Source organism: Manis javanica, chromosome 1, assembly GCF_040802235.1.
Source record: "Manis javanica isolate MJ-LG chromosome 1, MJ_LKY, whole genome shotgun sequence".
NCBI classification, from domain to species: Eukaryota; Metazoa; Chordata; class Mammalia; order Pholidota; family Manidae; genus Manis; species Manis javanica.
The window spans coordinates 21,610,842-21,624,049 of record NC_133156.1 but is presented as its reverse complement, the minus strand read 5'-3'; the positions used below and the strand labels follow the sequence as shown (position 1 = coordinate 21,624,049).

The 13,208-nt window shown below is 47.0% G+C and overlaps 2 long non-coding RNA genes across 7 annotated transcripts in view; one reads left to right on the top strand and one right to left on the bottom strand.

Moving 5' to 3' along the window:
• The window catches only part of LOC108409637 (uncharacterized), a 274,470-nt gene extending 263,414 nt beyond the window's left edge, over positions 1-11,056 (top strand). For all 4 annotated transcript variants that reach the window (XR_012128283.1, XR_012128287.1, XR_012128280.1 and 1 more), the window contains 3 exons: positions 3,050-3,189; positions 3,506-3,875; positions 5,393-11,056. This is a non-coding gene — a long non-coding RNA (uncharacterized lncRNA). The remainder of the gene's footprint in view (positions 1-3,049; positions 3,190-3,505; positions 3,876-5,392) is intronic.
• Positions 1-13,208, bottom strand: part of LOC118971239 (uncharacterized) — a 72,248-nt gene that overhangs the window by 3,085 nt on the left and 55,955 nt on the right. The gene's annotated exons all lie outside the window — the stretch shown is intronic.

The window sequence follows — 13,208 nt, the reverse complement described above, 5'->3', positions numbered from 1 at the left end:
GGCACCCTTGTTTCCCCATCTCGAGAAAGGCGTTAATTGAAGGGAAGTGGAGAGAATGGGACCCTGGTCCTTGCTGTGGTTTTTGACTGTCTTAGTCCGTGTGGGGCCTGCTCAGGTTTCACGCCTCCTGAACCCACGCCCACCCCACCTCCCACCCACCCCTTCCCAGGGCCGGTCCAGGTTCCTTAATCACCCTTCTGCACCTTCCTCTGCTCAGATGTTGCTGAGCAGGCAAAGGCCAGGGAAGCTGCCCTCACTCGGGCCCCCGCGGGGAGGTCAAGGAACCACGACTGGTGGTGGCCTCCAGCGGAACATTGCCTGGTCTTGGAGGCTGCGCGTCTCTGTGCTCTGAGTTCTGCCCTGGGAGCCCTCAGTCTCTTCTCTCCCAGTCTCTGGGACCGCCTGGCAACCTGCCACCCAGAAGGGTCCACGGTGGCATTCCCATCCCAAGCCCTACCCCGCCACCCCGCCACCCCGCCCGCCCCGCCACGGTGATCACCTGTCCCCTCCTTGATGTTATCATTGTCAGCAGGAAATCAAAACACCATGTGTGTGAACGTAAAATGCTATCATTTATTTATGCTACAGACTTCAGGAAGGAAAAAAGAAATCACAGCTCTCTTTCCATTAGGGAAAAAAATGGGCACAGCGTTTAAGCTTTGGTGGCCTTAAATCAGCCTGTTATTAACAGCCAGGAAATGTCTGACCCAAAGGTCCTCACTGCTATTATAAACTGTGAAAATTATAAAAATGGAAATAAAAATAAAGTAATTACCTCTTCGTGTGTTAAAAAGTTAAGCCGAATGGCTCGTTGCCATGGAGATGACTTCCTGTTTACTCCGCTGGTCTTTCCGCGGCAGTTAGAGACCAGACCCCAGCCAGTGGGGAAATGGCATCGAGCCTCCCAAATTCCCACTAACATTTGTCGTAGGAACTCAGTGCAGTCTGTAATTACCAGTCAGTAAAATCTGGTAAATTGTATTTTCAGGATATGTCAGTGGTTTTACATTTTTACTCGCTGTATGAAATCACTACCATGGGTGAAAGCACTACTTTATATTTTGAGATGGGGGGACCCTGTATTTAAAAATATTTTAGTTCCCCCTTTTGAAAGCCTTATACTATCTTTCTGCTGCAGTGAAAGGACTCTTGTGGGCAGACCTTCTCATTCCATTGCTTTAAGGAAGCCTGTGTCCTTACCAATTGTACGGCTGATAATATTCACATTAATAACTGCAGAATGAAGCTGCCATTCCTGTTAACTATATATCAGATCTTTGGGTTTTTTACTTGAAAAATCCCAGGATTCTAAAATAAATGCCCTGGTGCATGATAATAAATAAAATTATCGGAAAACCAAGGAATTCTTTGCCTACGTGTCAACAACATCGAATACAAAGGTATTGAAGGATTCTTAGGAGACAGAAGCACAGATTTGAGTAACAGTCTTTAGAAGAAAGATGTGTTGACTTGTGAGGAGATCCAGGCACCGTGGAAATGTACAGTGTGGGGACAGAAAGGGAAGGGACCTGCAGACTCCCTCGGGACCCTGGGCTGGTCGGGAGGCAGCCTGGAGCAGTTTGACCAAAGAGCTCCTGCACCCCGCTCCCCAGCTTTCTGTCTCCTTAGTGGCCCTGCGCATGCCTCTGGCAAAGCCCACAGCTCCTTCTGCCCTCTCTGCTTTCCCACCACCCCCCACTCCCCAGCCAGGACCCCCGCTGGCTCCGACCCCAGCCCTCCTGTGGCCCTGCAGGCTCCAAACACTGGACAAAATGAACCAGCGTGGGGCGGGACATGCCACGCTGGTTCAATGTTTTGCAGCCGTAAGAGTTAATTAAATAGGGATTCAACATCAGAAACTGAATTGGTGAAGTGTGGGTTTAAAGCACTACTGATTTGCATCCATCCTGGGCGTGCACATGGAGGTCCTTGAGTCACGGAGAATTTACTTCCTCCTCCCTGGAAAACTGTGCCTGGGAGGTAGCAAGCCTATCTGGCGACCCTTAGATCTCTCGGTTTCTACCCCAGGGTCTTGGGCAGAGCAGAAACTAGATGTGGACTGATGGAAGGAACACGTAGGGTCTACACAAGGTCAGGAGGCGTAGTCTGCACGCTAACCCTCACTGTACCTCATCCTCTTTGTGGGAAGCTCCTTAACATTTTCATTGTCAACAAGCTTATGTTGTGTTTTTGTGAGTTGTAGCTGGTTTGGAAGGTGGGCCCAGCAGGTGGGCTAGAGCTCTGTGGGTCTGAAAAATTGTCTGAAAAACCATCAACCGAAGGCAAAATGAACTTCGCTTTTGTTTTAAAGGGGTGAAATAGAGTCCGTGCACCATGGATGCGATGCTGTTGAGCAGCGTCACGCTCGCCTTTGTGGGGGGCTGAACTTTGTCAGATGCACAGGACCCTGTAGCTCAAACGCGGGACTGCCCCACCTAGAGGTGTGGCGTTTGGCTAAACTATGGGTATTTTTAAGTCATCCTTTAAAATTACTGCCGAACGACGCACACAGTTGTACGTATTGCATGTGCTCTCACATGGGATCCAATTCAGCGTCAGGTGCAACCTGCCTTTGTTAATATGAATTAAATAGTTACATTTTTATCATGGTTACTAAGTATGGAATAAAAGATGCCCCAGCTCTGATTGGCAGGTGGAAAGGCTAGGTCTTTTCACTTGGGGCAGGCCAGAGAGGAGAGGTGGCAGCGGTGCCCTGCAGGATGCCCCTGGCAGGGCCTTGAGGTCAAAGCGGGTGCTCTGCCGTGGAGGTCAGGAGCTGAGACTGCAACGAGGCACAATCAGGTGGCAGAGGCCAGAGACTTATTCCAGACGGAGGCCCCTGGCTATAGATGCTAGCAGCTCCTGCTGCTGTGGGAGTGTAAAACGCCAACACGGGTACCCCAGGAAACAGAATTGAGTCACCACTTCATTCGTTTCTTTGTAGGATTGCTTCCAGGCCCACTGGCTGTGGTTCTTCTCTTTGGCCTCGGCCAGACCTTTGGGGAAGCCTCGGTTTGAACAGCTTATGTTATTCATCTGTCTTCCGCAGGTTACATAAAAAGTACTGAAAAGGAATGAACTTCTGCCTTCCGAAAGAGGAAGCGGCTCCAAGATTTCCACTGTGTTGCTCTGAAAAAGGAGGTGGCGCCCAGCACACGTCTCCGTCTGCCACATGCCGAGCAGCGACAGGTGATGTTAGCAGGAAGGCCACATGTATTCTCCTGGAGACCCGGATCACCCAAGGAGCAGCATTTCATGAGAGCTCATTTTCCCCGTCTCTAAATGCTAAATGGTCAAACACTTCAGTTCTGGGGGGAGAAAAATGATAAGTGAATGTGGAAGGTGTTTTTTTTGTTTTGTTTTGTTTTCTGTCATGTCTGTTCGGCATTAGTCATCTGTTCTGATTCACACAAAAATCCTGGGGCAACCGTGGGATGCACTTAATATGCTGGGTGCTGAGTTTAATCTGACACATGGAATTTTTTAATGGTGCAATTTTGGACAGGTTCATCCGGCATGAGGCTTTCTGTGTGAGGAGAGAGAGCTGTGGGGATGTGACACCTGACACTGTTGTGACATGAGGATCCGGGTGATGTGCTTGCCGTGCAGCAGAGCCTGCAGAAAAGAAGGAGAGGAGATGCCCGGCAGAGGCCGGACCATTTCAGTGCCTGGAAGTCATCCCTGGCACCACTATCACCATCATCAAATGCATAGCACGCTGCTGCCCTGGAGCCCTCGTGCCCCAGGCCAGGAGCCCGGGGGCGGCTCAGACGCCCTGAGGGTCCCTAGTGGGTCTAGCCTTCCAACCACCCCCTCAAGTTACTCTCTTTCCTGAGAAAATGGCTCAGCACAGTACTGCCCTGTGGAGACCTAAGGTGAGCCGCAAGCACATGCAAGTTAATATGAAACAAGTGATATTAATTTTTTTGACATATTTCATTTGACCTAATATATCTGTGATACTGTGATAACGACATATACTCAACAGAAAATATTGAGATTTTACATTCTTTTCTTTCATGCTAAGTCTTCAAGGCCCAGTGTGTACTTTGTACTCTGGGCATATCTCCATTGAACTGGCCACAGTCCAAGTGCCCGGTAGCCACATGTGGCTTGTGGCTACACAATGGGCCTTGCAGGTAAATGACTGCTACCGTGTCCTTCTTGTGGGTGACTCATACATTGCCCTTAGGAGCTCCAACAGGTCTTGTGTCCCTGTGGCTGCCCCTCCAGAGTGAGGTGACTGCTTGCCCTCCCACCTGCTCCCAGCGTCTGAGCTGCAGGAAAGCTTAGCACCCCTTCTCTGCTCCACCTCTCAGGGGCAGGCAGCTCTGACAGGTGTCCTGTGAGCCTTTCAGGGAAGGCTGTCAGAAGGCACAGGACTGCGCAAAAACAACTCTAAACTTGAATCCCATAAAGGGACAGCCATACGGGAGCGCTGCAAGTGCCACGTCTCTAAGCAATTCGTTTCAGCCATTGCCTAGAGCAGGACCCAGCCCCGGGACCTGGTCCTCGAGCCAGGCAGCTGTACCCCTGGACGTCCCTTCAGAGGTCCTGCAGTCTAGGGCTCCTCACCCCTTTATGCCACTGGTGGAGTTCAGCTGCCAAGGATGCTGCTGTAAGCTGGGGGTTCCTCTCCATTTGCCTCCACCCCACCACGCTCCAGCGCTTAACCTGGTCCGAATCGTTTCACCCCTTGCTCCTGCCAAGGGAACCCCAGCTCTGGGCTGGTGACCCGCCTCTCATCTCAGAGCTCACGGGCCTCAGGAGGCTGCCCGACCGCAGGACCGGGAGTGGACCTGGCTCGTCGTGGCCACCCCAGCCCTCTTACTCACTTCTTCTAAGATGGGGATACAGGGGCAATGGGATACTTAATTAGAACCATTCTAGAAAAAATATCGAGAGATCCCAGCTACTCTACAGACTGAGATTTCTATTGGAAATTAGGGGAAACAGCAACATTGAAATACAGAATCTTTGGGAACTTTTCTGTCAAAAGGAGTTCCTCTGGTCGCTCCGTGTAGGTCACATGCCCAAGTCTGTTCTGCAGATGACCACCTGTAACTCCCCTGATGGGAGACTTGTCCTCCAACATTCCGTAAGAGCATCTCCACCCCCTGGTGCACGTCTGCGCAGCTTCCAGCCTTCACTGCTCTTATTTTAGAGGCAGGCTCTTGTCTTGCCAATATTGCCTCGTACTAAAATTTCAGTTTACATCTCTAGCCTTGGCCTCTTCCTTCCCCAGCAGCTTGTCCATGAAAGACAGTATATCACGGGGTTGCAATCTGAGACTCTAGTCCATTCTCCCCGCCTTTGAATCCTGGCCCTGCCCCTTGCTGGCTGCGTGACCTTGGGAGAGTTAACCTAGCTGGTTCCCTTTTCTAATCCACAGGAATAGTATTTCGAGCATATGAGAACCAAAGTGGTTGATGCACGTGAACACATTTAAGACATTAAATGCATCGAAGGTTGAAACACTGTCACATGATAAGCACTCAGTAAACGTGGTTGCCAGGAAGTCGTATCATAAAGAATGGAGAGCTTGCTTCTCAGATCATACGGTCCTGATACCCGCGAGCTCTTCTTGCAGGGCTACCGCACTGTCGTGGGAAGGCCATTCCTCCCGAGCAGCTCGGCCAGCAGGCTGATGGGGGTTCGGAAAGAGAACAAAAGGGGTTTGTGATTGTTACTGACGAGTGCGTGACCTTTGGCAAGCCACTCGTAGACTCTGGTCCTCAGCTTCTCATCCAGAGAATGGAGTTAAGAACATCTAACGAGAAGAGCCTGGGGGAAGATGAGTAAGAGTCGCAGTAAAACACAGAACATTTGGTAGGTGTTCAAAATGATCGCCATCATTGTGACCTTCCTGGTGAGCACCTCTGATAAGATGCTAGAGTACAGGAGGGCGCCATATAATAATACTAATACAGTCTGGATTATCAACTGATTTTCTTCCCTGTGGCAATGCTGACTCGTTCAACTCAGGAATGGAGATAAGTGCATAAATACCTACCGACTTTGTAGAAATTTCCATTGTTTGAATTAAAGGTACTCCTTCTTATTTTTAGTTTGTATACAAAATTGCAACACTGGAACATTCTTGCATTCGTAAAAAGAAAAAAAAAACAGGTAGATGTAAATATTTCTAACCATCCGCTGAAAATGCATAATGCCAAACATGAATGGCTACAACAGGCCGAGGACCGGGCCTATCAGCAACAGATTGACTCGGTTTCCTGATCAGTCACAACTTTTCTCACTCAGCGCTCTTTTTGAGCCATTGAAGTATTATGGACACGTCCCCACCACCACCACTAAACGCACATATACGCACCCCCGCATGGCCCACACAGGGCCTGGGTGTGATGGACTCTCCCTCCGTTTGGCAGACAGGTCATAGACACCCCCTGCTCTCACCAGCTACACTGTCATCTTGACAAAAGGGAAGGGTGATCCATCGGCCCGCTGCACCTGCCCTCTTTGAGTGAGAACTTAGGGGGCACCACGGGAAACGGGGTGAGCGTAAAGGCCCAGCGCACTTGAGTCTAAACGGTTTTAAACTGGTTTCACAGTACTTTTATTTTCAGACTTTGTTGAGTCTTTGCATATTTTAAAACCATTCATTATTGCTGCTGAGAATTTTTCCCAAGTTACCCCAAATACTCACCAATAATACAAAGTAAGCAAATACAAAGGCCCAAAGAAGGAATAAAAAAAAATGAGCATCCTCCTCGTTAGGGGACAGGAATCAGAATTGTACTGGACGGAGCACATGAAACCCTACTGTGTTGAAGACCCCTTGGGAGGCTCGATAGGTTTTCCTCCAAGATGTTTTTCAAAGAGATCCTCTTATTTTAAGTGCGTTTTGTGACCTAAGACAAGAATAGCTGAGACATGTCTGCTTTCCTGGAATAAGCTGTAAATTGACAGTTGAGGGATAAGCTGACCCCGTGGTATTTGGGGCTAGACGAAGGTTGCAATTGTTTTCCAATGTTTGGGTTTTTATAAACCAAAAGCACATTTTGCCCTATGCCCTTTCCCCTGGATTTTAACAAGTCATGTGTATTTGAAGGGAAATTGAATCCATATGCATCTAATCTATTTATACTTAAATCGTTAAAGTGTTGTTTTGTAAGATTATTTAGGTGACCAGGAAACCTTTGGAGCATCTTCAGAGCTCTGCCTCTCACACCGCGGAAGTCGTCATTCTATGAAGAAATCACATCTGCCTCTGGGCCCAATAGCCTGACCTTATTATACATTCATAAACCAGATCTCTGGGGCCATTCTAATTTAATGGGCTGATACCACATGACTTCCCAATTCCAAGGAAGAAAATAAGCCTGTATGTGTGCTACCAGCAAATGCATGACTCCAAAGGCCCTCAGATAGCAAGGAGCCTGTCTTGCCCAATATTGAGATGAGATAACAGTAGATGAATTACAAATAAATATAGACTCTATAAATACAAAAACAGAAAGAAAATTGAGAGCTTAAAAAGACCCAGAACAGTGCTTGGGATTATCAGAAATAATGCAGGATAGAAGGAAAAAGAAACCCTATCCAGAAGGCCACATACTGAATCATGGACGTGAGGGGCTTGTTCCCACGGGCGCTTGCAATCCTAGTTTTAAAATCACAATTGTAGCAGGAGAGAAACCCAGGCAGGTGATTGCATCACACTTTGCAAAGGTGGTGTTTAGTGCAGGGCTGACGCGGGGATAAATAAGCATCACTACTGCTAAGGTATCCACCCCACAGAGACTTGCCAGGGCTTCTCGCTGGGATCCCCGCTGCATACACATGAGGAATCCACTTCCTTACCCCTGTCAAGGTGAAAGAATGGGTCAGGAGCAAGCTTAATGTTGACCATCCCGGGGAAACTATTCCTCTGGGCAAGACCAAGTCCAATTACAACTCAACCCACCCATTATAAAAATTAAAATCAACTCTCATGGTTGCGGACTTTACACCTAGAGAATTTTATAAAAGCTGTTGTAAAATGCAGCAAATTTAATGAAAACAGTCACAGAGGGAGTTCTGTCTTCTAATGGGTGCCAAGAACTCAGGAGAGGATGTCCCAGGGCCTTTCTTTCTGAAAATATGCTGTAGATGCAGACAAGACATATGCCTGGAGCTCAACTGGAGAGAATTTGGCTCATGGCCGGGCTACGAAATACTGGCCAGAAACCAGAATGAGCTCTAGTTTTCATGCAGCTGCCCTTTCTAACTATAAGCAAGGCGTTCAGTGCTGAGCACAGGCGTAGGGAGAGGAGTGGGCAGGAGGCTGACACACTCACACACACACACACATACACACACACACTCACACACACACACAGTCATCTTTTCAGTGCCTCACCACATCAGAAGCCACATGCCAGCTCACTGCACCCTGGAATAAAGATGCCAGTGTGTGCTTTCTGAGAAGAAAGCCTCAGTTCTCCTGAACACAGGCAAGAGGCAGACGGGCAGCGTGCAACACCTGATGGGCAAGGACCACATGCCAGGCTGAGACCAGCCACTTTATATACAACTGGCTCCAAAATAATCCTGTGTGATAGGAGCAACTAACACACACTGAACATCGTCTCCGTCAATGGCTTGGCCCAGATTAAATCACTTACTCCACCCAGAGAGCCTGAAGTCGTGTTGGCAAGCCTGCCTCAATTACTTTCCAAGTGAAATAAATGCATCAAATATTCTACAACTTTCTAATGGTTACATGGTACATTGCATAAGTTTGCCATATTCTATTTCATAGTCCCTTATTGTTGAACATTGGTGAAATCTCTGATGTTTTATCCTTAGAGATAATTCAACAATAAACTCCCTTTTAAATATGTTTTTGGTTCACCTTCATAACAATTCTATCAAGCCATATTATTAGAAACAAACTTCTGGGCCAAAGAAGTGGCACATTTTAAAGAATTTTCATTCATATATATAATTGTTTCCTGATACATGGAATATAAATTCTCTTACAGCACTAGAATCTCCTTGGGGTCTGTGATCATAACACTGTGACTCCACATGACCGTCATTACATCACCTTGTTTCTACCCATTAGTACGCAAATTTTGTTACTTTGTGTTTTTGTCCTTTTAAAAATTATTAATCGCCAGAGAGGTTTGTCTAATTCATTGGCTTTTTTTCTGTTTTTTAACTCACAATGATTCAACACTTGTGTTTGTCCATTGTAACATTTTTTATTTTTTGCTTTCACTTATTTACTTTTTTCTGTAAAATCGCCCCCTCTTGGAGTCAATTTTTAAAAATTCCCTAGTAAGGGAGTCGAATGTTTTTTCTAATTCCCGTTTAATAATGGAAATTATCTGAGGTTACGGTTGTGCCCAGAGCACTGTTCCGATCACATCCTCTAGGCCTTGATATGTGATGTCTAATCAAACAGGCTCTCATCTGATTGCCTGTTTGCGTCGGAGCGGTCTAGAAGAGCGCTTTTAATGTCCATGCAGCCAGAGGGTTGGTGTGGTTTTGTCTTGAACTTCTATTACTGATTTCTGGCGTCGCTTTATGATGGCCTGAGAACTGGGTCTGTACCCTCCATGTCAACTCTCGGGAGTTCATTGACTTCCGGGGGCAGCAATTTTCAACCTGTTGTGATTGTTCAGCTGATGCAAAACTGCCCCAAAATTGAAACTTAACTGAGCCACAATATGTAAAAAGAGGAAAAGCAAAACATTTTTAGTTGAACAGGAAATCGAGGGACCTAGGAACATACCGTGAGGGCCCCCGGCTTTGACAAAGGCAGCCGAAGGGTGTCTGGAGACCCTGTGGCTTTAGCCAGCACAGTGGTTTTGTACACAATCAAAAGATGTGTTTCAAGGATCCTCAAAAAGAAGGAAAATTAGTTTTTCGTACATATTTACATATTGTTGTTAATTCAAGGTTATCAATAGTAATTCATCTATGTCTTTATTTAAATGGCAGAATTCTCGTGTTAAACGTCAGAATATTTTTCTACGTCCTCTGTTTTATTTTCTACCATTATCTTTTGTATCTTTTGATTTTCCTAGTTTAGGGAAAGCTTTTCAAATGTATCACTATGTTGTTAATTAGAGATTCTATGTTACCAATTCTGATTCTTTACCATTTCCAGTTCCGTCCACCCAATTCCATTCTGTCGTCCTGCCAGGCAATGTTGTAGTTACTCAACCCTCACAGTAATGCGGTGAAATAGGTACTGTTTTAATCCCCACTGTACAGAGGAAGAAACCCCGGCTCACCAAGGTCAAGTGGCTTGCCCAAGGTCACACAGCTACTAAGACACAGAGCTAGGTTTTGAAGCATTTGATTCCCGAGCCCTCATTAGAAACACCTACCCTTTTGCAGATACAGTTTATATGAACTTCATGCCACGTTCACATTGCCCTGTTAATTGCATTTCTTCAGGAGTTTACTCTCTAGCTGTTTTTGTTGTTCCTGTTTCTTAATAGTTCAATTATCTCATTTCTCTCTCTCTCTCTCACACACACACACATGCACAGACACACAGGCGCTCGCGAGCGCACCCCTCCATATCTAACAGCACAACCACACCCAGATTGTGGACCCGGGCTTGGGTCTCTTCCACATGAGGTCAGGGTGTGACAGATGCCGCCACAGAGCCCGCAGCCACCGGCACTGACTTCGCGCCCTCCTCGTGGCCCATTGAGCAGCTTTACACAGCCAGTGCTCTGAGCAGCCGCTGCAACTCTCTCCACTTCCTTTCAGAGTTGGGGTGTCCCCCCACAGCCCAGGGTTCGGTGGGCAGCTGCCTCTGGGCTGCTGACACTTACGGGCCCTCTGGGTTCCAATATCATAGAGAACTGACCCCCGGCTGCTTAGATCTGTTCTGGTTCGGCAGCTCCAACAGCCCCTGCCTGCTTTCTGATGTCGGGTCCCCAGAAATGGGCACCGTTCTGTGTTGCAATGACTGTGTCCTTTCCTTCTTGAAAAAATAGTGTTTTTTCTTTCCTGCTTTGTTATAGTAACACAGTGTGTAAAATTGAGATTGTCAATCACTTTGAGATGTTTTAGGAGACATTCTCTGTCTCCATTTTATTATTTTTTAGGATTTGTCTCCATATACTTGTGCCACTGAAGCTTTTCCTACTTATCTTAGAAGGGAAGAAGTGTGGCCGACAGTCTGCGCTTTCCAGCAGGCAAGGCCTGGGACTCGCCCTCGGCCTGGGGTGTTGCTCACTGGGGTCTGGAAATGATTCACAATTTAAGGGCAAATTGAGGTGCACCGTTATAGCCTGATTCCCAGCGAGTGGCCCACACCCCCCTTGTGCAATCATCCTGGACTTGGACTTAGAGCCAATCACTCATCCGATGAATCACCCCAGATGCCTCCCGCTTCTGTTCTCAGATGCGCTTTATCGCTGGGATTCCTGCTCTGAAAATGCAACATGCCGCTGTCAGAACGAACTGCCCCCCCATCCGCACGCACTTCCCTGTACGTGTTTTCCTAGAGAAGCCTCCAAACAAATGAAGAAAGTACTGGTGCACCAGGTGTGTGGCGAGAACTGTGAGCCCGTTAGAAGCCTGCATGCGGCCGCCGTGCTGGGGGGCCGGGGTGCAGGTGGACGCGGGCCCCACATCCACCTCGTCTCAATGCGGTTCTGCTTCAGCTGGAGAAGCACACCTAGGTCGACTGTCCTGACTTCTACTTCCAGCCCACATGTCTCCTCACTGGTGGGATTTCTTCCAAGATTCTGGCAGTATTTTGGCTGTCAGTTTTACATAAATGTTTCCTGGTTTTGCTGTCTTTACACTATTTGAGTAGGAAGTTAGGAAGAGGTTGTGTCAGGATCTGTTAGCCAAGTGACTTTAAACCAGAAATCTGCTGCTGGTTTTATTTTTAAGTACAAATTTGTCTGTGATTACTACCAATTGGGAGGGTCCTATTTCACCACATTGACAAGAAAACGTTGGTTTTTTTCTCCTCGGAGTAGACATCTACAAATCTTGATCAGATCACTCAGAGGCCACCTGTAGAAACTCTCTCTTCGCTTGGCATTTGAAGACTCAACTCAGTCCATTTTTGGAAGTCAGTCTGGCCCAACCTAAACTAGAAGGCTCGGAAACGTCCTTGAAATCAGAAGTCTCAGTTAACTGGGATTAGTACATATGGCTCCTTGGTATGAATTTAGAAAAAAAGTTATCCCCTTGTGAAGAAACTTTACGCCTATTAGACAAATGGCATGTTACACTTATTTTTGTAGAACAAGACACTTTACTGTCATTTGCCAGAAATCTGTCAAAATAAATATAGAAATACACAGCATTATGGGCAGAACCACTTCCATAAGGGTTGTGCCCCGCACGCCGTACAACCCACCCAACTGCACACGACAGCCCCACCCTGTGGTCTCGTCCCTGAGAAACTGCTTTGAGGGACCACAGGGGGCATATGGTGAAATGTAGTTGGTTGAACAAACTGCTCACTCTCCCAAAACCTCACATACTGAATGAAAGTAAAAAAAAAAAAAAAAAAAGACACTTGCTCACAAGGTGAAAGACGAGGCTGTAGAATTGTGGAAGCCGGAAAGCAGAGGAAAGACCGGTAAATGAAACGGCAGGATCAGAGCCCATACTACTTGTCCCCCATCCCCAACTTCGGCCATGACCGATCTGGTCTCCATTTCTATGAACTTATTTTTTATCATTGTTTCAATTCTACCTATAAGTGAGATAGTAGGGTATTTGTCTTTCTCTGCCTGACTTGTTTGGCTTACAAAATGCCCTCAAGGTCTTCCATGTTGTCACAGATGGCAAGATTTCATTCCTTGCCTGGCCAGATAATATTCAACAGTGTGTGTGTGTGTGTGTGTGTGCGCGCGCACGCATGTGTGTGTGCACACGTGTGTGTGTGTGTGTGTGCACGCCACATTTTCTTAATCTGTTCATCAGTTGATGCTTGAGTCATTTCCATTTCTCAGTTGTTGTAAATAATGCTGCAGTGAACACGGGGATGTACATGTAATTTTGATTTAGTGTTTCTTTTTCTTCAGATAAATACCCAGAAGTGGAATTGCTGGATCATATGGTAGTTCTAGTTTTAATTTAATTTTGGGGGGATCCCCTGTCCTGTTTTCCACAGTGGATCCACTGATTTACATTCCCACCAACAGTGGGAGGGGGGCTCCCATTTCCCCACATCCTCACCAGCACTTGTCATATCTAATCCTGATGAGGACAGC